The following is a 21,533-nucleotide window of genomic DNA, read 5'->3' on the forward strand; positions in this document are numbered from 1 at the left end:
CAGAGATAGGTCCATTCCCATATTCTCCTTGTCCTTCATTGAACATCAGAGCTGGAGAGACCTTGTTGAAGAGTTTGATAATGGAGGTGAGATGTAATCTCATCAGAGGTAGGTCCATTCCCCTTGTCCTTCATTGTACACCTTCAGAGAATCAGCTTTCATTCCCCTTGTTACACCTTCAGAGTTGGAGAGGCCTGCTTGAGGAGTGTTATAATGGGGATGGGATGTGATGCCAGGATGCCATTCTCCTGAGCCCACGTCTCCTTCTTCTCCTTCAGCCAGTTAACTGAAGCTGGCGAGCTGATTGATTGCTACTCAATAACAGTTCTCAGTGGCTGCAGCTCACGTTAAGGAGACACGTATCAGAGCTTGCCAAATCATTCATGAATTATGTTTGGTACTTATCAGTTTGGTACACACATATATATATATATATATATATATATATATATATATATATATATATATATATATATATATATATATATATATATATATTGACAATGCAGTCCATTGTAAAATGTGTACAGTGCAGGGATGCTGGGTGAATGAAATCAAAATGTATTTGAAGTTGTTTGTTTACAGGTTCTCCAGCAGTGTCCCCAGCAGTCTCACCAGATGATGCCGCAGACAGCTGCTGTGATTGAGATTCATTTATTAATCAGAGGTTTTCAGGGGCATTGATGGCATGGAGATCACAGCAGGAACAACAGTCTGCAGTCCCCATGACTGACAGGCAGAAGCTAATCAAGCCTGTTCTGGCCACTAAATAATAATATTATTATCTATGAGATATCAGAGATGATTTCAAATGTATGAGATACCAAGTTATACATATTAGATATTAGGTCAGCGAGGAACTTATGACTGCAGTAGTCTTTGGTTATTGGGATGATTCCAGTTGAGCTGTAGTATTTTCTAATTTTGAATGTCAAAGCATTGATTGTTGCTGAGTAAAGCAATTCTAAGATTCACAGTTTATCTGAGGTATCTAATGTTCATCTAAGGTAGCTTTTCTGCAAAATGGTTCTTGACAAAAGTTTTGGTGGTTCCTGCTTCTCTAACTGCTACTTTTTGAGAGCATTGTGAAATCCCATCCTAGAACATTTCTGCAATGTAATTTAATAAGCTCAATGTAGTGAGATAATTCAACTAGACTTTCATGTAGTTAGATGAGTTGGTTTGCAGGAAGCCTTGTCATTGCTCTGTGCTGGTCTTGAAGCTAGGAATGAGATGTGACAGTGTAAGATATATCCTGGAGCAGTTCAGGGCTACAGCAGTAAAATACTATTCTTTTCTCTGTGTAATAACAAATTGACCCACTTGTTGTAAACTAAACTACTAAGCACATCCAGTTGGTGTGTCAGTGTACATGGCCACGTAAAATGTAGCAGTGATGTTACCAGCTCCCCTTAGCCTACTTGGTAATGTTATGCCTATCTACCACACTGCCAGACAGTTCTAATGGCTCTGGACTTCATTTCCCCCCAAACTTCTGAACAAAAGAGGGTAGTCTGTGTCCCTAATTGTCTCCTTTCCCAATTATTTTTTATTTTCAATGAGCCCTCCTCTTCCTCTATCCCCCTTTCTCCCAAAAGTAAATATAACACTCTTTCAAGCTGGTGCCTCTGTAGAGCATGCCAATCATGGCAAGCAGAAGCGATACTCCTCTCCGGGCTGCTGATCTTCTCTGTGTTCAGCGACTCAGTGACCCAGGCTACTTTTGTACTGTGCATCCCCTGCTGTGATCCCCTATAGACACAACATGGCTGTGATCCCCTATAGACAATCCCCTATAGACACAACATGGCTGTGATCCCCTATAGACACAACAAGGCTGTGATCCCCTATAGACACAGCAAGGCTGTGATCCACTATAGACACAAGGCTGTGATCCCCTATAGACACAAGGCTGTGATCCCCTATAGACACAACATGGCTGTGATCCTGTCACGTTCGGACCTTTATTTATTCCTTTGTTTTGTCTTTATTTAGTATGGTCAGGGCGTGAGTTGGGGTGGGCAGTCTGTTAGTTTTTCTATATTTTCTATTTCTGTGTTTGGCCTGATATGGTTCTCAATCAGAGGCAGCTGTCTATCATTGTCCCTGATTGAGAACCATATTTAGGCAGCCTGTTTTCCTTTGTGTTTTGTGGGTGGTTATTTTCTGTCTTTGTGTTACGTGTGTATGTCACCAGACAGGACTGTTTCATTTCGTTCGTTCATTTTGTTGTTTTTGTATTTCAGTGTTCAGTTCGTTTTTAATAAATCGTCAGGAACACTTACCACGCTGCATCTTGGTCCGATCCTTACTCCTCTTCAGATGAAGAGGAAATCTGCCGTTACAGATCTCCTATAGACACACCAAGGCTGTGATCCCCTATAGACACACCAAGGCTGTGATCCCTTATAGACACAACATGGCTGTGATCCCCTATAGACACTGCAAGGCTGTGATCCCCTGTAGACACATGGCTGTGATCCCCTATAGACACACCAAGGCTGTGATCCCCTATAGACACTGCAAGGCTGTGATCCCCTGTAGACACAAGGCTGTGATCCCCTATAGACACAGCAAGGCTTTGATCCCCTATAGACACAACATGGCTGTGATCCCCTATCGACACAGCAAGGCTGTGATCCCCTATAGACACAACGAGGCTGTGATCCCCTATAGACACAACATGGCTGTGATCCCCTATAGACACAGCAAGGCTGTGATCCTCTATAGACACAGCAAGGCTGTGATCCCATATAGACACAAGGCTGTGATCCCCAAAAGACACAACAAGGCTGTTGTTAATGTCATGTAGTGATCCCCTATAGACACAACAAGTCTGCTGTTAGTGTCCTGCTGTGATCCCCTGTAAGCACAACAAGGCTGCTGTTAGTGTCCTGCAGTGATCCCCTATAGACACAACAAGGATGTTGTTAGTGTCCTGCTGTGATCCCCTATAGACACAGCAAGGCTTTGATCCCATATAGACACAACAAGGCTGTGATCCCCTATAGACACAACAAGGCTGTGATCCCCTATAGACAACACGGCTGTTATTCCCAAAAGACACAACAAGGCTGTTGTTAATGTCCTGCAGTGATCCCCTATAGACACAACAAGGCTGTTTTTAATGTCCTGCAGTGATCCCCTATAGACACAACAATGCTGCTGTTAGTGTCCTGCTGTGATCCCCTGTAAGCACAACAAGGCTGCTGTTAGTGTCCTGCAGTGATCCCCTATAGACACAACAAGGCTGCTGTTAGTGTCCTGCTGTGATCCCCTGTAAGCACAACAAGGCTGCTGTTAGTGTCCTGCAGTGATCCCCTATAGACACAACAAGGCTGCTGTTAGTGTCCTGCTGTGATCCCCTGTAAGCACAACAAGGCTGCTGTTAATGTCCTGCAGTGATCCCCTATAGACACAACAAGGATGTTGTTAGTGCCCTGCTGTGATCCCATGTTGGCACAACAAGGCTGTTAGCCCATCAGTCTCATCCTCCTCTCAGTGTCCTGCTGTACTTTCCCTTGTAGGAGGGGTCTAATAATTGGTGACTTAATTAATGAATTAATCTGCCTACTATTTCAAGTTAAACGTTGTGTAAGGGCACAAGTAATCATTTTTATTCAAAGAGAACGATTAACTTGAAACTCTGATTAGTTTAGCCTCCATTCATCAAGTCTCATAACAACAATCTTAAAGTATACGTAAGGTCTTTAATTGTCTTAGAGACAGCATTTGTCAAAGCAAGAGAAAACCACACTTACTTATAAAGAGAGGATGTATTATTATGCTAAGAAACACATAGTGGAAAGAAACACAGAGATTATGATTGTTCTATTAAGATTATAATTTTGCGATGCTGAATTGTTCAGAGGTCGTTTCGTACTCTTTCAGTCCAAGACTGGCAACTCTTTGTCATGCCTACTCTCTTCTCTCCCTCCTGCAAGACAAGTCTATTTCTCTTCCAAGTTGATTCAATTCTCCATTTGTCTGTCTTTTGGGCTGAGTTTTCAGCTGTGTCCAGGAGATGGGATCATTTGCCCAACAGGTGTCCTCGCCTTACAGAACTTGACTTGATAAGATTACATCAAATCAAATGTAGCCCTTCGTACATCAGCTGATATCTCAAAGTGCTGTACAGAAACCCAGCCTAAAACCCCAAACAGCGAGCAATGCAGGTGTAGAAGCATGGTGGCTAGGAAAAACTCCCTAGAAAGGCCAAAACCTAGGAAGAAACCTAGAGAGGAACCAGGCTATGTGGGGTGGCCAGTCCTCTTCTGGCTGTGCCGGGTGGAGATTGTAACAGAGCATGGCCAAGATGTTCAAATGTTCATAAATGACCAGCATGGTCAAATAATAATAATCGCAGGCAGAACAGTTGAAACTGGAGCAGCAGCACGGCCAGGTGGACTGGGGACAGCAAGGAGTCATCATGTCAGGTAGTCCTGAGGCATGGTCCTAGGGCTCAGGTCCTCCGAGAGAGAGAAAGAAAGAGAGAATTAGAGAGAGCATACTTAAATTCACACAGGACACCGGATAGGACAGGAGAAGTACTCCAGATATAACAAACTGACCCTAGCCCCCCGACACATAAACTACTGCAGCATAAATACTGGAGGCTGAAACATTTTCTGTTTAGTCCATCGATATTAGCATGTTATTAGACAGAATTTAGCCATGTTTTTCCCTTTCTTTTTACATTTCCATGTTTTTCCACCAGTTGTCTGGTAAATGTTCTACTTTATAGGGAGACTCCAGGAGGTGGGCTTTAATGTCCAAACAGTGTAACATTGGGAATGCCCCGTTGATTCAGAGAACTCAACCATTTCATGTTCAATTTGAGATTGGGATTATCTCATAAGTGTTCACATAATGTTTTTTCCTGTTCAGAGGACAATTTCACAATTTAAAAACATATTATACTTTTAATAACGTAGGAAAAACATCACAATCTATATTGGGCTCATACCAAAAGTTTGTCCGTTTATAAGAAACACAAAAATGGAAGAGGGAAGTGGAAGGGGGAGAAAGTAAGGATCTTGTCTGTCAGCCCCGAATTAAGGATCAAAATTGACAGCTGTGACATATTGATTGCTGAGGAGGAGAGTCAGACCAAAATGCGGCGTGGCTATTGCGATCCATGTTTAATGAAAATCAAGTAAACACGAATCAAATACAAAAGACCGGTAAACAATACACGAAAACCAAAACAGCCTAATACTGGTGCAAACTAACACACGACAGCCATAAGGATAATCACCCACAAAACCTAACACCAAACAGGCTACCTAAATATGGTTCCCAATCAGAGACAATGACTAACACCTGCCTCTGATTGAGAACCATATCAGGCCAAACACAGAAACAGACAAACTAGACACACAACATAGAATGCCCACTCAGATCACACCCTGACCAAACAAAACATAGAAACATACAAAGCAAACTATGGTCAGGGTGTGACAATTGCAAAATAGTTGGGAAGAGATTTTCTATGTACAAATTCCATTGCACGTGGTTTATGAACTGATACACAAAACGAGTTTTTCTATTTAAATGATTATACAAAATTCTTGCAATCAAAAGAATGTTATATAAACTCAGCAAAAAAAGAAACGTTCCTTTTTCAGGACCCTGAGTTTAAAGATAATTCGTAGAAATCCAAATAACTTCACAGATCTTCATTGTAAATGGTTTAAACACTGTTTCCCATGCTTGTTCAATGAACCATAAACAATTAATGAACATGCACCTGTGGAATGGTCATTAAGACACTAACAGTTAATTAAGGTCACAGTTATGAAAACTTAGGACACTAAAGAGGCCTTTCTACTGACTCTGAAAAACACCAAAAGAAAGATGCCCAGGGTCCCTGCTCATCTGTGTGAACGTGCCTTAGCCATGCTGCAAGGAGGCATGAGGACTGCAGATGTGGCCAGAGCAATAAATTGCAATGTCCGTACTGAGACGCCTAAGACAGCGCTACAGGGAGACAGGACGGACAGCTGATCGTCCTTGCAGTGGCAGACCACGTGTAACAACACCTGCACAGGATCGGTACATCCGAACATCACACCTGCGGGACAGGTACAGGATGGCAACAACAACTGCCCAAGTTACACCAGGAACGCACAATCCCGCCATCAGTGCTTAGACTGTCCGCAATAGGCTGAGAGAGGCTGGACTGAGGGCTTGTAGGCCTGTTGTAAGGCAGGTCCTCACCAGACATCACCACACAAACCCACCGTCTCTGGACCAGACAAGACTGGCAAAAAGTGCTCTTCACTGACGAGTCACTGTTTGGTCTCACCAGGGGTGATGGTCGAACTGGTGTTTATCGTCGAAGGAATGAGCGTTACACCGCGGCCTGTACTCTGGAGCGGGATGGATTTGGAGGTGGAGGTCCGTCATGGTCTGGGGCGGTGTGTCACAGCATCATCGGACTGAGCTTGTTGTCATTGCAGGCAATCTCAACGCTGTGCGTTACAGGGAAGACATCCTCCTCCCTCATGTGGTACCCTTCCTGCAGGCTCATCCTGACATGATCCTCCAGCATGACAATGCCACCTGCCATACTGCTCGTTCTGGGGTAACATGTCACAGCAAGAACTAGCAAATCTGGTGCAGTCCATGAGGAGGAGATGCACTGCAGTACTTAATGCAGCTGGTGGCCACACCAGATACTGACTGTTACTTTTGATTTTGACCCCCCCTTTGTTCATGGACACATTATTCCTTTTCTGTTAGTCACATGTCTGTGGATCTTGTTCAGTTTATGTTTCAGTTGTTGAATCTTGTTATGTTCATACAAATATTTACACATGTTAAGTTTGCTGAAAATAAACGCAGTTGACAGTGAGAGGACCTTTTCTTTTTTTGCTGAGTTTATATGGAGGATACAACCATCCCAGCTTTGCAGATTTTGCTGTAAAGAGACGGAATCATGAGATCATTTGTTTTGGTGCTGTCCAAATGTAGCTTGGCAGGAATGGCTGAAGAATTGCAACATTTACCTGGAGCTAACTCTGCAAATTGCACTGCTGGGGGATTTGAAAAATCCTAGTCAATCGATCAATAATATAATAATACTCTTAGCAGAAATGTTTATCTTTAATTTACAATCTTTAGAAACTATGACAACAGAAAGATTCAGAACTTTTGTGAAACATCACAGCACAGTTGAAAAATATATGGCAAATAGAAATCCAAACTGGATGGTGTTCAGAGATAGGTATATAACAAAATATAATGGTTGTAAAATATACTGTGTCTGTAAAATGTACATAGTATGTATAAGCTGAAAATAGAAGTCTTAAGTGTTATTGTTTATTAGTTTACTCCAATTACGGCAGAGATGCAACGAAAAGCCATATCTCAGACTGGCCAATAAAAATTAAAGATTAAGATGGGCAAAAGAACACAGAAACTGGACAGAGGAACTCTGCCTAGAAGGCCATTATCCCGTAGTCGCCTTTTCACTGTTGACGTTTAGACGGGTGTTTTGCAGGTACTATTTAATGAAGCTGCCAGTTGAGGACTTGTGAGGCACCTGTTTCTCAAACTAGACACTCTAATGTACTTGTCCTCTTGCTCAGTTGTGCACCGGGGCCTCCAACTCCTCTTTCTATTCTGGTTAGGGCCAGTTTGTGCTGTTCTGTGAAGGGAGACTACACAGCATTGTACGAGATCTTCAAAAACAATTGCTTTTCTTTCAAAAACAAAGACATTTCTAAATGACTCCAAAGTTTTGAACGATAGTTACCAAAAAAAAGATAAATGTTGTTTTTTTAAACGTGTTTAATATGTTCTGGGGCTCTTGGCACCATTTTCCCTCAGAGATCTTTTCGACTGTGTTGTGTCTCATGCTCTTCCCAGGGGGCACTCAGGTTCCAAGAAATTAGCTATAATGGTCCCAGGTGGCCTTTATGGCTCTGTCATATCATGAAGCACATTCCAGTGGCTCTGATAATCCACTCAAGAGCAGGAAGGGTGATCCTGGTTCTTGTGTTAATGTGTAATTGTAAATCACCCCCGTTGTGCATGTCCTCCTCGTGGGCCCAAAGTCGCAACACCCTTCACCCTATGCCCAACCTGGGTGATATTAGCCATTCAATCTCTTCCTTCTCTCTGGTTGTCCTTTATCCATTCACTCTCATCCTCATCGTTCTAACAGTGCTCTTTACCTTCACCCTCTCCTTGCATGAGCCAAATGAGACAAATGGTAGTGTTTGCTGGGGTGTTAAATGGAGTGATGTTTCTTTATGTAAGAAGTCAGACACACCACCAAGGATACTGTTAAAGGAGAAATATAGTACACAATGTAGCTTAAAATAAACCAGTCCTAGATGACACAACTCCAGAAGCCTAGTTGGAAAGGGTTTTGTGTTTTATGCTTTGAGAGCCATGCCCCTCGGCACACTACTGAAATGAGGGCTGGAATATTTAGATACTCTACTCACAAACGGCACAAGAGGAAGAGAGGAGGGAGGGAGGGATGGATGGATGTAAGGAGGGAGGGAGTGGAAGAATGAGAGTGAGAGCTAGAGAGAGAGAGGGAAGGATGGAGAAAGAGAGAGAGAACGAGAGCAACGGTAGTAATGTGCTTTGATAGTGTTTTGTCCTGTGGGCACCATGAGTAGGGTGACTGCTCAGACCTACTCTGGAGTTCTGTACAGAGGTAGCAGGTTTTTAGGGCCACCTATTCTGCAGACACATACAGTTGAAGTCAGAAGTTTACATACACTTAGGTTAGAATCATTAAAACTAGTTTTTCAACCACTCCACAAATTTCTTGTTAACAAACTATAGTTTTGGCAAGTCAATTAGGACATCTACTTTGTGCATGACACAAGTAATTTTTCCAACAATTGTTTACAGACAGATTATTTCACTTATAATTCACTGTATCACAATTCCAGTGGGTCAAACATTTACACACCCTAAATTGACTGTGCCTATAAACAGCTTGGAAAATTCCAGAAAATGATGTCATGGCTTTAGAAGCTTCTGATAAGCTAATTTACATAATTTGAGTCAATTGGAAGTGTACCTGTGGATGTACTTCAAGGCCTACCTTCAAAATCAGTGTCTCCTTGCTTGACATCATGGGAAAATCCAAAAATCCAAATAAATCAGCCAAGTGTAACGGCGTTCTTCGTTTGTCACAAGAAAGTCGGACCGAAATGCAGCGTGTTGGTTACTTATGTTTTTTAATGAAACAAATAATGGAACTATACATGAAATAACTAATAAATACAAAACAACAAAACGGAACGTGAAACCTATTACAGCCTATCTGGTGAACACTACACAGAGACAGGAACAATCACCCACGAAATACAAAGTGAAACCCTGGCTACCTAAATACAGTTCCCAATCAGAGACAACGAGAATCACCTGACTCTGATTGAGAACCGCCTCAGGCAGCCAAGCCTATACAACACCCCTACTCAGCCGCAATCCCAAATACTACAAAACCCCACTATGAAATACAACGACATAAACCCATGTCACACCCTGGCCTGACCAACTAATAAACGAAAACACAAAATACTAAGACCAAGGCGTGACAGAACCCCCCCCCCTAAGGTGCGGACTCCCGGACGCACCTCAAAACCATAGGGAGGGTCCGGGTGGGCGTCTGTCCATGGTGGCGGTTCCGGCTCGGGACGTGGACCCCACTCCATAAGTGTCATAGTTCCTCCCCTTCGCCTCCTGGGATGATCCACCCTCGCCGCCGACCATGGACGAATAGTCCTCACCCAGAACCCCACTGAACTGAGGAGCAGCTCGTGACTGAGGGGCAGCTCGGGACTGAGGGGCAGCCCAGTACTGAGAGGAAGGCCAGTACTGAGAGGAAGCCCAGTACTGAAAGGAAGCTCAGTACCGAGATGACGCCCAGCCAGGCAGTAGAATCCGGCAGATCCTGGCTGACTGGCGGATCTGGAAGAGTCTGGCTGACTGGCAGATCTGGAAGAGTCTGGCTGACTGGCAGATCTGGAAGAGTCTGGCTGACTGGCAGATCTGGAAGAGTCTGGCTGACTGGCAGATCTGGAAGAGTCTGGTTGACTGGCAGATCTGGAAGAGTCTGGCTGACTGGCAGATCTGGAAGAGTCTGGCTGTCTGGCAGATCTGGAAGAGTCTGGCTGCCTGGCAGATCTGGAAGAGTCTGGCTGACTGGCAGATCTGGAAGAGTCTGGTTGACTGGCAGATCTGGAAGAGTCTGGCTGACTGGTAGATCTGGAAGAGTCTGGCTGACTGGCAGATCTGGAAGAGTCTGGCTGACTGGCAGATCTGGAAGAGTCTGGCTGAATAGCAGATCTGGAAGAGTCTGGTTGACTGGCAGATCTGGAAGAGTCTGGTTGACTGGCAGATCTGGAAGGGTCTGGCTGAATAGCAGATCTGGAAGAGTCTGGTTGACTGGCAGATCTGGAAGGGTCTGGCTGACTGGCAGATCTGGAAGAGTCTGGTTGACTGGCAGATCTGGAAGGGTCTGGCTGAATAGCAGATCTGGAAGAGTCTGGTTGACTGGCAGATCTGGAAGGGTCTGGCTGACTGGCAGATCTGGAAGAGTCTGGTTGACTGGCGGATCCTGGCAGACTGACGGCTCTGGCTGCTTCATGCTGACTGACGGCTCTGGCTGCTCCATGCTGACTGGCGGCTCTGGCTGCTCCATGCAGATTGACAGCTCTGGCAGCTTCTTGCAGACTGACAGCTCTGACTGTTCCATGCAGACTAACAGCTTTGGCAGCTCCTTGCCGACTGGCAGCTCCTTGCAGACTGGCAGCTCCTTGCAGACTGGCAGCTCCTTGCAGACTGGCAACTCCATGCAGACTGGCAGATCTAGCTGCTCCATGCAGACTGGCAGCTCTGGCTGCTCCATGCAGACTGGCAGCTCCTTGCAGACTGGCAGCTCCATGCAGACTGGCAGCTCTAGCTGCTCCATGCAGACTGGCAGCTCTAGCTGCTCCATGCAGACTGGCAGCTCCTTGCAGACTGGCAGCTCAGGCTGCTCCGAACAGGCTCTGGCAGCGCTGGAGAGGAGAAAGGCTCCGATAGCGCTGAACAGGCGGGAGACTCCGACAGCGCAGGAGAGAAGAAAGGCTCCGACAGGTACAAAAGTATCTATATCCACAGTAAAACAAGTCCTAAATCAATATAACCTGAAAGGCCGCTCAGCAAGGAAGAAGCAACTGCTCCAAATCGCCATAAAAAAGCCTGACTACAGTTTGCAACTGCACGTGGGGACAAAGATTGTACTATTGGTCTGATGAAACAAAAATAGAACTGAATTGGCCATAATGTCCATTGTTATGTTTGGAGGAAAAAGGGGAGGCTTGCAAGCCAAAGAATACCATTCAAACCGTGAAGCAGCATCATGCATCGGTGGCAGCATCATGTTGTGGGGTGATTTGCTGCAGGAGGGAATGGTGCACTTCACAAAATAGATGGCATCATGAGGACGGAAAATTTTGTGGATGTATTGAAGCAACATCTCAAGACATCAGTCAGGAAGTTAAAGCTTGGTTGCAAATGGGGCTTCCTAAGTTGTGGCAAGCATACTTCCAAAGTTGTGGCAAAATGGCTGAAGGACAACGAAGTCAAGGTAATGGAGTGGCCATCACAAAGACCTGACCTCAATCCTATAGAAAATGTGTGGGCAGAACTGAAAAAGTGTGTGCGAGCAGGAAGGCCTACAAACCTGACACAGTTACACCAGTTCTGTCAGGAGGAATGGGCCAAAATTCACCCAACTTATTGTGGAAGCTTGTGGAAGGCTACCTGAAACTGACCCAAGTTAAACATTTTAAAGACAATGCTACCAAATACTAATTGAGTGTATGTAAACTTCTGACCCACTGGGAATTAAATATATGAAAGCTGAAATAAATCATTCTCTCTACTATTATTCTGACATTTCACATTCTTTAAATAAAGTGTTGATCCTAATTAACCTAAGACAGGGAATTACTAGGATTAAATGGCAGGACTTGTGAAAAACTGAGTTTAAATATATTTGGCTCAGGTGTATGTAAACTTCTGACTTCAGCTGTATCTGTTAGACTTCTCCTTTCTTACCAACTGAAGCCAATCGCCATTACATCTGTCATCTCAATTACTGCAAATGTTCACCCTATTGTCTATTATTATCATAGAACTATTACTGATTACTACCAAGGATCTTATAGTGTACAATGTTTTCAGATATTTGTTTCAAAGACTAGGGCTTTGCATGCTGGGATGTGTATTGCCATACATAGTGTTAAAGGTCCAGTGTGGGTAGTTATTATTATTCCAGTGCTGAAGTCACATGGGTGAATGGAAGACAGTAGAGAACTCTAGCTACTGTTGTTGGCAGGCAGATTCAACTACAGAAAATAGTGTATGTTCACTTGGTTCTTTTGAATCCCACAGGGTCAGTAGCAAGTGGAAGGTAATAGTTCAGAGGTGTGGAATTATCATACTGGGATGTACACGAACACACACAAAAGAGCACACATAAAAGCTCAGTAAAACCGAACACACATAAAAGCTCAGTAAAACCTTTTGACTTAAATAATTCAAATAGTCTGCTCAGGGCTGTGAGGTGATCATTTATATAGTTAGGCTACTACACCTACTGTCATCATCTATCCAGCACTTCCTGATATCTGTACCTTTGGGAGGGAAACAACAGCTGGAAGAGAGGGCAACTCTATGTTTGAGATACTGTACAGTGTAGAATACCTCAATCCTCTCCAGCTGTTGTTGTCTTCCCAGAGGTCCAGGCATCAGGAAGGAGGCTCCTTCCCCACACCACTTCAGTTTCATGTTCAGCTCTAGTATCAACAGATCGGTACAAGAGGGAAATTGTTTTACTCCTGTTATAGCTCAGTTTCCCCCTCCACTCTGAGGACTCTTGGCAACGTCCCAGGATATTGTGACAGTAGTGCTTTGACTTTCACCTTGTTGTCCCGACTCTCCAGACACACAGCACAGTACAGGACACATTTATCAAGCACTTGCTCCAGTCCAGTGGAAACTTTTCACTAGTTATTTCTAAGGGGAAGTGAAACAAATCGATGTGTCTGGTTAGAAATGTTAGAAACATTATAAGAACAAAAATGTTTTTTTTCTTCTTTTTTCTCCATGATGCCAAGCAAAAATCTTGGCGTGTTTTTTTGTATGGTGTGTGATACTGAGTCTAAGGTGGTGGCAGCCCAGCCCACACCTCAACCCTCAGCCTGTCCTTCTGCCTCCTTGTCTGGTGCTTAGCACAGCAGAAGCCGGGCGCCCATTGCCCTCTCCCTTCACCCTCTCTACCCCTCCTCCATACCCGGTGATCAGTAACACGTTTGGCCTGCCGACTGCTCTGTCAGGGCTTCATTATCGGCTGTCTGCACTTTTTACAGAGGAGAGGAGAGAGAGAAGCTCTTCAGTGTCAGAACCATCAGCCACCACAAAGCCTCCAGTTACAGAGCAGAGCAGTGAGGGTAATGTCTCTCTGGCGTGATGTGGCTAGGTGGTGCTGGGCTGGACAGGAGAATGTTGATGGCTGGGCAGACTCTTCATGGTACTATGCCAGGCTTCAGCCTGTGGCAGGATACTTGCTTGGTCAACTGGCCTAGGAGCTTTTGCTACCTGCTTGGTCAACAAGAGTTCTGGCTAGGTGCTGGACAGGAGCGGAGAAGAGCATTTTGTACCATTCATTGCCTCATCCTACAGATGCAGGACATTTTCAACTTGTAGTGTATTTGAGGTTTAAAAACGTCCTTTCCACTTTGAAAATTCAGACTTGATTTTCCTTTTGGAAAAACGTATGAACCTCTACAAAAATGTCCATTAATTACAAGAGACTGGCTTAAATGAAGATTGTACATTTGTATGACAGAACCGCTGGCTACAGTCAGCTACCGTGCCTTCAGAAAGTATTCACACCTCTTGACGTTTTCCACATTCTATTGTGTTACAGCCTTAATTTAACATTTATTCAATTTAGATTTTGTGTCACTGGCCTACACACAATACTCCATAATATCAAAGTGGAATTATGTTAAAATATTTTTTGTTTGTTTTACAAATTAATTAAAAATGAAAAGCTGAAATGTCAATAAGTATTCAACTTCTTTGTTATGGCAAGCCTAAATAAGTTCAGGAGTAAAAATGTGCTTAACAAGTCACATTATAAGTTGCATGGATTCACTCTGTGTGCAATAGTATAGTATAGTATTTAAATAGTATTTAACATGACGATTGAATGACTACCTCATCTCTGTACCCCACACAAACAATTATACGTAAGGTCCCTCAGTCGAGCAGTGAATTTCAAACACCGATTCAACCACAAATTGGGTAAAAAATAAAAAGTGGACATTGAATATCCCTTTGAGCATGGTGAAGTTATTAATTTCACTTTGGATGGTGTATCAATACACCTAGTCACTACAAAGATACAGGCGTCCTTCCTAACTCAGTTGCCAGAGAGGAAGGAAACCGCTCAGGGATTTCACCATGAGGTCAATGGTGACTTTAAAACAGTTGCTCCACAGTAATGTGAAAGTTGTATTTTTTTAGCAGTCCAATACGTAATAACACTTATCATAGTTCGGTTGTACTCCTGAGACGTTAGAAAAATGATCTAGATCCTCTATAAGGCTGTGCAGGGATCCAGATTGCAGGTTTAAGAGGACATTTGAGTTGTCAGTGTACAATGACACTTTTGTTTTTAAGCCCTGGATTCCTAGCCCCTCTATATTATTGTTGGACCTGATTTTAATAGCTAACATTTCGATGGTCATAATAAATAGATACGTTCCTCCTCTCCAATTTGTCCCTCACACAAGTCTTTCTGTACAGCTGTTAATTTGACACTATTATTAGGAAAATAATCCTTACAGTTAACTTCAGTTAGTGGAAATGGAGGAGACTGAAGGTAACATATGCTTAAAGTACTTTGCTTGGTCTTTCAAAGTATAATTTGGTGAATCATGGAGGACATTCAATTTGCATTATTTTTATAATATATTATACTTGATCGTTCCCAAATAATTCCTCCATTTTGTTTAGTTTTTCCTCTTAACGTATTCTGTGCCTCTGTGGTACTGTAACGGTTCTCTTGAGTTGAAGGAGAGTCGGACCAAAATGCGGCGTGGTTATTTAGATACATCTTTAATGAAGATGAAACACGATCGATACAAAAACAATAAACGTGAAAACCGAAACAGCCTAAACTGGTGCAAACTAACACAGGAACAGGAACAATCACCCACAAAACCCAACACCAAACAGGCTACCTAAATATGGTTCCCAATCAGAGACAATGACTAACACCTGCCTCTGATTGAGAACCATATCAGGCCAAACACAGAAATAGATAAACTAGACACACAACATAGAATGCCCACTCATATCACACCCTGACCAAACAAAACTTAGAAACATTCAAAGCAAACTATGGTCAGGGTGTGACAGGTACAGTTGTTGTTGCTATCCGTCTGTACTGTTATTTATTCTATTTCCCTTGCTAATTTGAACTCTTTTGAACACATTTCTTTCGTTTTAAAGATTAATATTGAATTTCATGACCTCTAAAGGTACATTTAAACGTGTACCATACAGAAAGGGGATCTGCTGTACCTATGTTATGCAGGAAGAAATCTGTTATAAAATCCTTTGTCTTGTTTAGAAACAGGTTGTCATCCTTTAGGCTTTGATTACATTTCCACTATCCTCACACACGTTGGAAATTCTGCCTTTGTCAGAGGCCTTGATGCCGATACGTTAGCTTAATAAAGAACAGTGATACTAGTGTAACGGTTCTCATCTGTCGAAGGAGAAGCGGACCAAAATGCAGCGTGGTGGTTATTCATGTTCTTTAATAAATGAACTAGACATGAAATAACGAACAAAACAAAGAACGAACGTGAAAACACATACAGCCTATCTGGTGAACATAAACACAGGGACAGGAACAATCACCCACGAAATACTCAAAGAATATGGCTGCCTAAATATGGTTCCCAATCAGAGACAACGATAAACACCTGCCTCTGATTGAGAACCACTCCAGACAGCCATAGACTATGCTAGATACCCACACACACACAACACCTAACAACACCCCAAGACAAAACACACCACAATAAACCCATGTCACACCCCGGCCTGACCAAATAAATAAAGACAAACACAATATACTACGACCAGGGCGTGACAGAACCTCCCCCCCTAAGGTGCGGACTCCCGGACGCACACAAAAACCATAGGGGAGGGTCTGGGTGGGCATCTGTCCATGGTGGCGGCTCCGGCGCAGGACGTGGACCCCACTCTATCAATGTCTTAGTCCCTCCTCCTCGCGTCCTTGGATAGTCCACCCTCGACTCCGACCATGGCCTAGTAGTCCTCACCCAGAACCCCACTGGACTGAGGGGCAGATCTGGAAGAGTCTGGCTGACTGGCGGATCTGGAACAGTCTGGCTGACTGGCAGATCTGGAAGAGTCTGGCTGACTGGCGGATCTGGAAGAGTCTGGCGGATCTGGAAGAGTCTGGCTGACTGGCGGATCCTGGCAGACTGACGGCTCTGGCTGCTCCATGCAGACTGACAGTTCTGGCTGCTCCATGCAGACTGGCAGCTCTGGCTGCTCCATGTAGGCTGGCAGCTCTGGCTGCGCTAAGCAGGCAGGAGACTCCGGCACCGCTGTAGAGGCGGAAGGCTCTGGCAGCGCTAAACAGGCGGGAGACTCTAGCAGCGCTGTAGAGGAGGAAGGCTCTGGCTGCGCTGAATAGGCGGGAGACTCCGGCAGCGCAGGAGAGGAGAAAGGCTCTGGCAGCGCTGAACAGGCGGGAGACTCCGGCAGCGCAGGAGAGGAGAAAGGCTCCAGCAGCGCTGGAGAGGCGAGGCGCACTGTAGGCCTGATGCGTGGTGCTGGCACTGGTAGTACTGGGCCGAGGACACGCACAGGAAGCCTGGTGCGGGGAGCTGCCACCGGAGGGCTGGTGTGTGGAGGTGGCACAGGATGGGCTAGACCGTGAAGGCGTACTGGAGATCTTGAGAGCAGTGCTGGCACAGGACGTGCAAGGCTAGGAAGGTGCACAGGAGACCTGGTGCGTGAGGCTGGCACCATCTTCACCAGCCGACTAACACGCACCTCAGGACGAGTATGGAGCGCTGACCCAGGTGCCATCAAATCCCGACACGCTCCGTCTGGCGAATTCCATGCTTAAAACACCAACACAGCAACTCCCTCATTACTCTCTCCAATTTCCCCATTAACTCCTTCACAGTCTCTGCTTCGCTCACCTCCAACACCGGCTCTGGTTCTGGTCTCCTCCTTGGCTCCTCACGATAAACAGGGAGAGTTGGCTCCGGTCTGACTCCTGACTATGCCACACTCTCCCTGAGCCCCCCCACCCCCAAGAAATTTTTGGGGCTGACTCTCGGGCTTCCTAGCCAACCGTGTTCCCTCGTATCGCCGGCTCCTCTCTCCGGCTGCCTCTGCTCTCCTAAGTGCCTCCACCTGTTCCCATGGGAGGCGATCTCTTCCAGCCAGTATCTCCTCCCAAGTGTAACAACCCTTGCCATCCAAAACGTCTTCCCATGTCCATTCCTCCTTTCGCTGCTCCTGCTGCCGCTGCCTGTCACCACGCCGTTTGGTCCCGTTGTGGTGGGTGATTCTGTAACGGTTCTCGTCTGTCGAAGGAGAAGCGGACCAAAATGCAGCGTGGTGGTTATTCATGTTCTTTAATAAATGAACTAGACATGAAATAACGAACAAAACAAAGAACGAACTTGATAGGCTGTATAGGTTATCTGTTTTTTTATTTATTTTTTATATAAAAAATAATTTATTACCTTCAATACCATTCATTCTTTACAACTCATAATTTTCATACATACTCCAATAATGGTATTTTAATTTAACTAAACACAACCCCAAACAAAACCTCAGGGGAGCATCTTACATTTACATTATATTTAAGTCATTTAGCAGACGCTCTTATCCAGAGCGACTTACAAATTGGTGAATTCACCTTCTGACATCCAGTGGAACAGCCACTTCTTCCCTCCCCGTCACCCTACAAACTACCTTTCCCTATCTCCCCGTCCCTAATCTATCCCCTTACAAATCTAAATAACACCCAGCCCTAAACCCCCCTTCCACCTCTCCCGAGCAGCATGCTGCCCCCACTTCCTCTCCTCCCTCTTCATCCTCACCCTCAAATCTCCTTCCACCCTCCTCATTGTCCCTTCCACCCCCCCAATCTCTCCCTGTCTTCACCATGTTCTGCCTGGCTTCCCACAGCCCCCGTTTAAAGAGACTCATGAGAAGCCAGAGCAGAAACCTGTCCCTATCCGTCCCTCTTGCTCTCCCTACACCTCTCTCTAACCTGGCCCACGTCAATACAAAATCCCCCCTTACCAAACCTAACAACACCCGTGCCCTAGCCCATACTACTCCGGCAAAGGCACTAGCCTTCCACATTGCTAGCTTCCTCTGTACCACTGTGATTTACATTACATTTAAGTCATTTAGCAGACGCTCTTATCCAGAGCGACTTACAAATTGGTGAATTCACCTTCTGACATCCAGTGGAACAGCCACTTTACAATAGTGCATCTAAATCATTAAGGGGGGTGAGAAGGATTACTTATCTTATCCTAGGTATTCCTTGAAGAGGTGGGGTTTCAGGTGTCTCCGGAAGGTGGTGATTGACTCCGCTGTCCTGGCGTCGTGAGGGAGTTTGTTCCACCATTGGGGGCCAGAGCAGCGAACAGTTTTGACTGGGCTGAGCGGGAACTGTACTTCCTCAATGGTAGGGAGGCGAGCAGGCCAGAGGTGGATGAACGCAGTGCCCTTGCTTGGGTGTAGGGCCTGATCAGAGCCTGGAGGTACTGCGGTGCCGTTCCCCTCACAGCTCCGTAGGCAAGCACCATGGTCTTGTAGCGGATGCGAGCTTCCACTGGAAGCCAGTGGAGAGAGCGGAGGAGCGGGGTGACGTGAGAGAACTTGGGAAGGTTGAACACCAGACGGGCTGCGGCGTTCTGGATGAGTTGTAGGGGTTTAATGGCACAGGCAGGGAGCCCAGCCAACAGCGAGTTGCAGTAATCCAGACGGGAGATGACAAGTGCCTGGATTAGGACCTGCGCCGCTTCCTGTGTGAGGCAGGGTCGTACTCTGCGGATGTTGTAGAGCATGAACCTACAGGAACGGGCCACCGCCATGATGTTGGTTGAGAACGACAGGGTGTTGTCCAGGATCACGCCAAGGTTCTTAGCGCTCTGGGAGGAGGACACAATGGAGTTGTCAACCGTGATGGCGAGATCATGGAACGGGCAGTCCTTCCCCGGGAGGAAGAGCAGCTCCGTCTTGCCGAGGTTCAGCTTGAGGTGGTGATCCGTCATCCACACTGATATGTCTGCCAGACATGCAGAGATGCGATTCGCCACCTGGTCATCAGAAGGGGAAAGGAGAAGATTAATTGTGTGTCGTCTGCATAGCAATGATAGGAGAGACCATGTGAGGTTATGACAGAGCCAAGTGACTTGGTGTATAGCGAGAATAGGAGAGGGCCTAGAACAGAGCCCTGGGGGACACCAGTGGTGAGAGCGCGTGGCGAGGAGACAGATTCTCGCCACGCCACCTGGTAGGAGCGACCTGTCAGGTAGGACACAATCCAAGCGTGGGCCGCGCCGGAGATGCCCAACTCGGAGAGGGTGGAGAGGAGGATCTGATGGTTCACAGTATCGAAGGCAGCCGATAGGTCTAGAAGGATGAGAGCAGAGGAGAGAGAGTTAGCTTTAGCAGTGCGGAGCGCCTCCGTGATACAGAGAAGAGCAGTCTCAGTTGAATGACTAGTCTTGAAACCTGACTGATTTGGATCAAGAAGGTCATTCTGAGAGAGATAGTGGGAGAGCTGGCCAAGGACGGCACGTTCAAGAGTTTTGGAGAGAAAAGAAAGAAGGGATACTGGTCTGTAGTTGTTGACATCGGAGGGATCGAGTGTAGGTTTTTTCAGAAGGGGTGCAACTCTCGCTCTCTTGAAGACGGAAGGGACGTAGCCAGCGGTCAGGGATGAGTTGATGAGCGAGGTGAGGTAAGGGAGAAGGTCCCCGGAAATGGTCTGGAGAAGAGAGGAGGGGATAGGGTCAAGCGGGCAGGTTGTTGGGCGGCCGGCCGTCACAAGAAGCGAGATTTCATCTGGAGAGAGAGGGGAGAAAGAGGTCAGAGCACAGGGTAGGGCAGTGTGAGCAGAACCAGCGGTGTCGTTTGACTTAGCAAACGAGGATCGGATGTCGTCGACCTTCTTTTCAAAATGGTTGACGAAGTCATCTGCAGAGAGGGAGGAGGGGGGAGGGGGAGGAGGATTCAGGAGGGAGGAGAAGGTGGCAAAGAGCTTCCTAGGGTTAGAGGCAGATGCTTGGAATTTAGAGTGGTAGAAAGTGGCTTTAGCAGCAGAGACAGAGGAGGAAAATGTAGAGAGGAGGGAGTGAAAGGATGCCAGGTCCGCAGGGAGGCGAGTTTTCCTCCATTTCCGCTCGGCTGCCCGGAGCTCTGTTCTGTGAGCTCGCAATGAGTCATCGAGCCACGGAGCGGGAGGGGAGGACCGAGCCGGCCTGGAGGATAGGGGACATAGAGAGTCAAAGGATGCAGAAAGGGAAGAGAGGAGGGTTGAGGAGGCAGACTCAGGAGAAAGGTTGGAGAAGGTATGAGCAGAGGGAAGAGATGATAGGATGGAAGAGGAGAGAGTAGCGGGGGAGAGAGAGCGAAGGTTGGGACGGCGCGATACCATCCGAGTAGGGGCAGTGTGGGAAGTGTTGGATGAGAGCGAGAGGGAAAAGGATACAAGGTAGTGGTCGGAGACTTGGAGGGGAGTTGCAATGAGGTTAGTGGAAGAACAGCATCTAGTAAAGATGAGGTCGAGCGTATTGCCTGCCTTGTGAGTAGGGGGAAGGTGAGAGGTGAGGTCAAAAGAGGAGAGGAGTGGAAAGAAGGAGGCAGAGAGGAATGAGTCAAAGGTAGACGTGGGGAGGTTAAAGTCGCCCAGGACTGTGAGAGGTGAGCCGTCCTCAGGAAAGGAGCTTATCAAGGCATCAAGCTCATTGATGAACTCTCCGAGGGAACCTGGAGGGCGATAAATGATAAGGATGTTAAGCTTGAAAGGGCTGGTAACTGTGACAGCATGGAATTCAAAGGAGGCGATAGATAGATGGGTAAGGGGAGAGAGAGAATGACCACTTGGGAGAGATGAGGATCCCGGTGCCACCACCCCGCTGACCAGAAGCTCTCGGGGTGTGCGAGAACACGTGGGCGGACGAAGAGAGAGCAGTAGGAGTAGCAGTGTTATCTGTGGTGATCCATGTTTCCGTCAGTGCCAGGAAGTCGAGGGACTGGAGGGAGGCATAGGCTGAGATGAACTCTGCCTTGTTGGCCGCAGATCGGCAGTTCCAGAGGCTACCGGAGACCAGGAACTCCACGTGGGTCGTGCGCGCTGGGACCACCAGATTAGGGTGGCCGCGGCCACGCGGTGTGGAGCGTTTGTATGGTCTGTGCAGAGA

General features: G+C 46.1%; 1 protein-coding gene across 2 annotated transcripts in view; it reads left to right on the top strand.

The window, feature by feature from the left end:
- Nucleotides 1-21,533, top strand: part of LOC135504413 (FERM domain-containing protein 5-like) — a 181,413-nt gene that overhangs the window by 78,579 nt on the left and 81,301 nt on the right. The window lies entirely within an intron of this gene.

This window comes from Oncorhynchus masou, chromosome 1, assembly GCF_036934945.1.
Source record: "Oncorhynchus masou masou isolate Uvic2021 chromosome 1, UVic_Omas_1.1, whole genome shotgun sequence".
NCBI classification, from domain to species: Eukaryota; Metazoa; Chordata; class Actinopteri; order Salmoniformes; family Salmonidae; genus Oncorhynchus; species Oncorhynchus masou.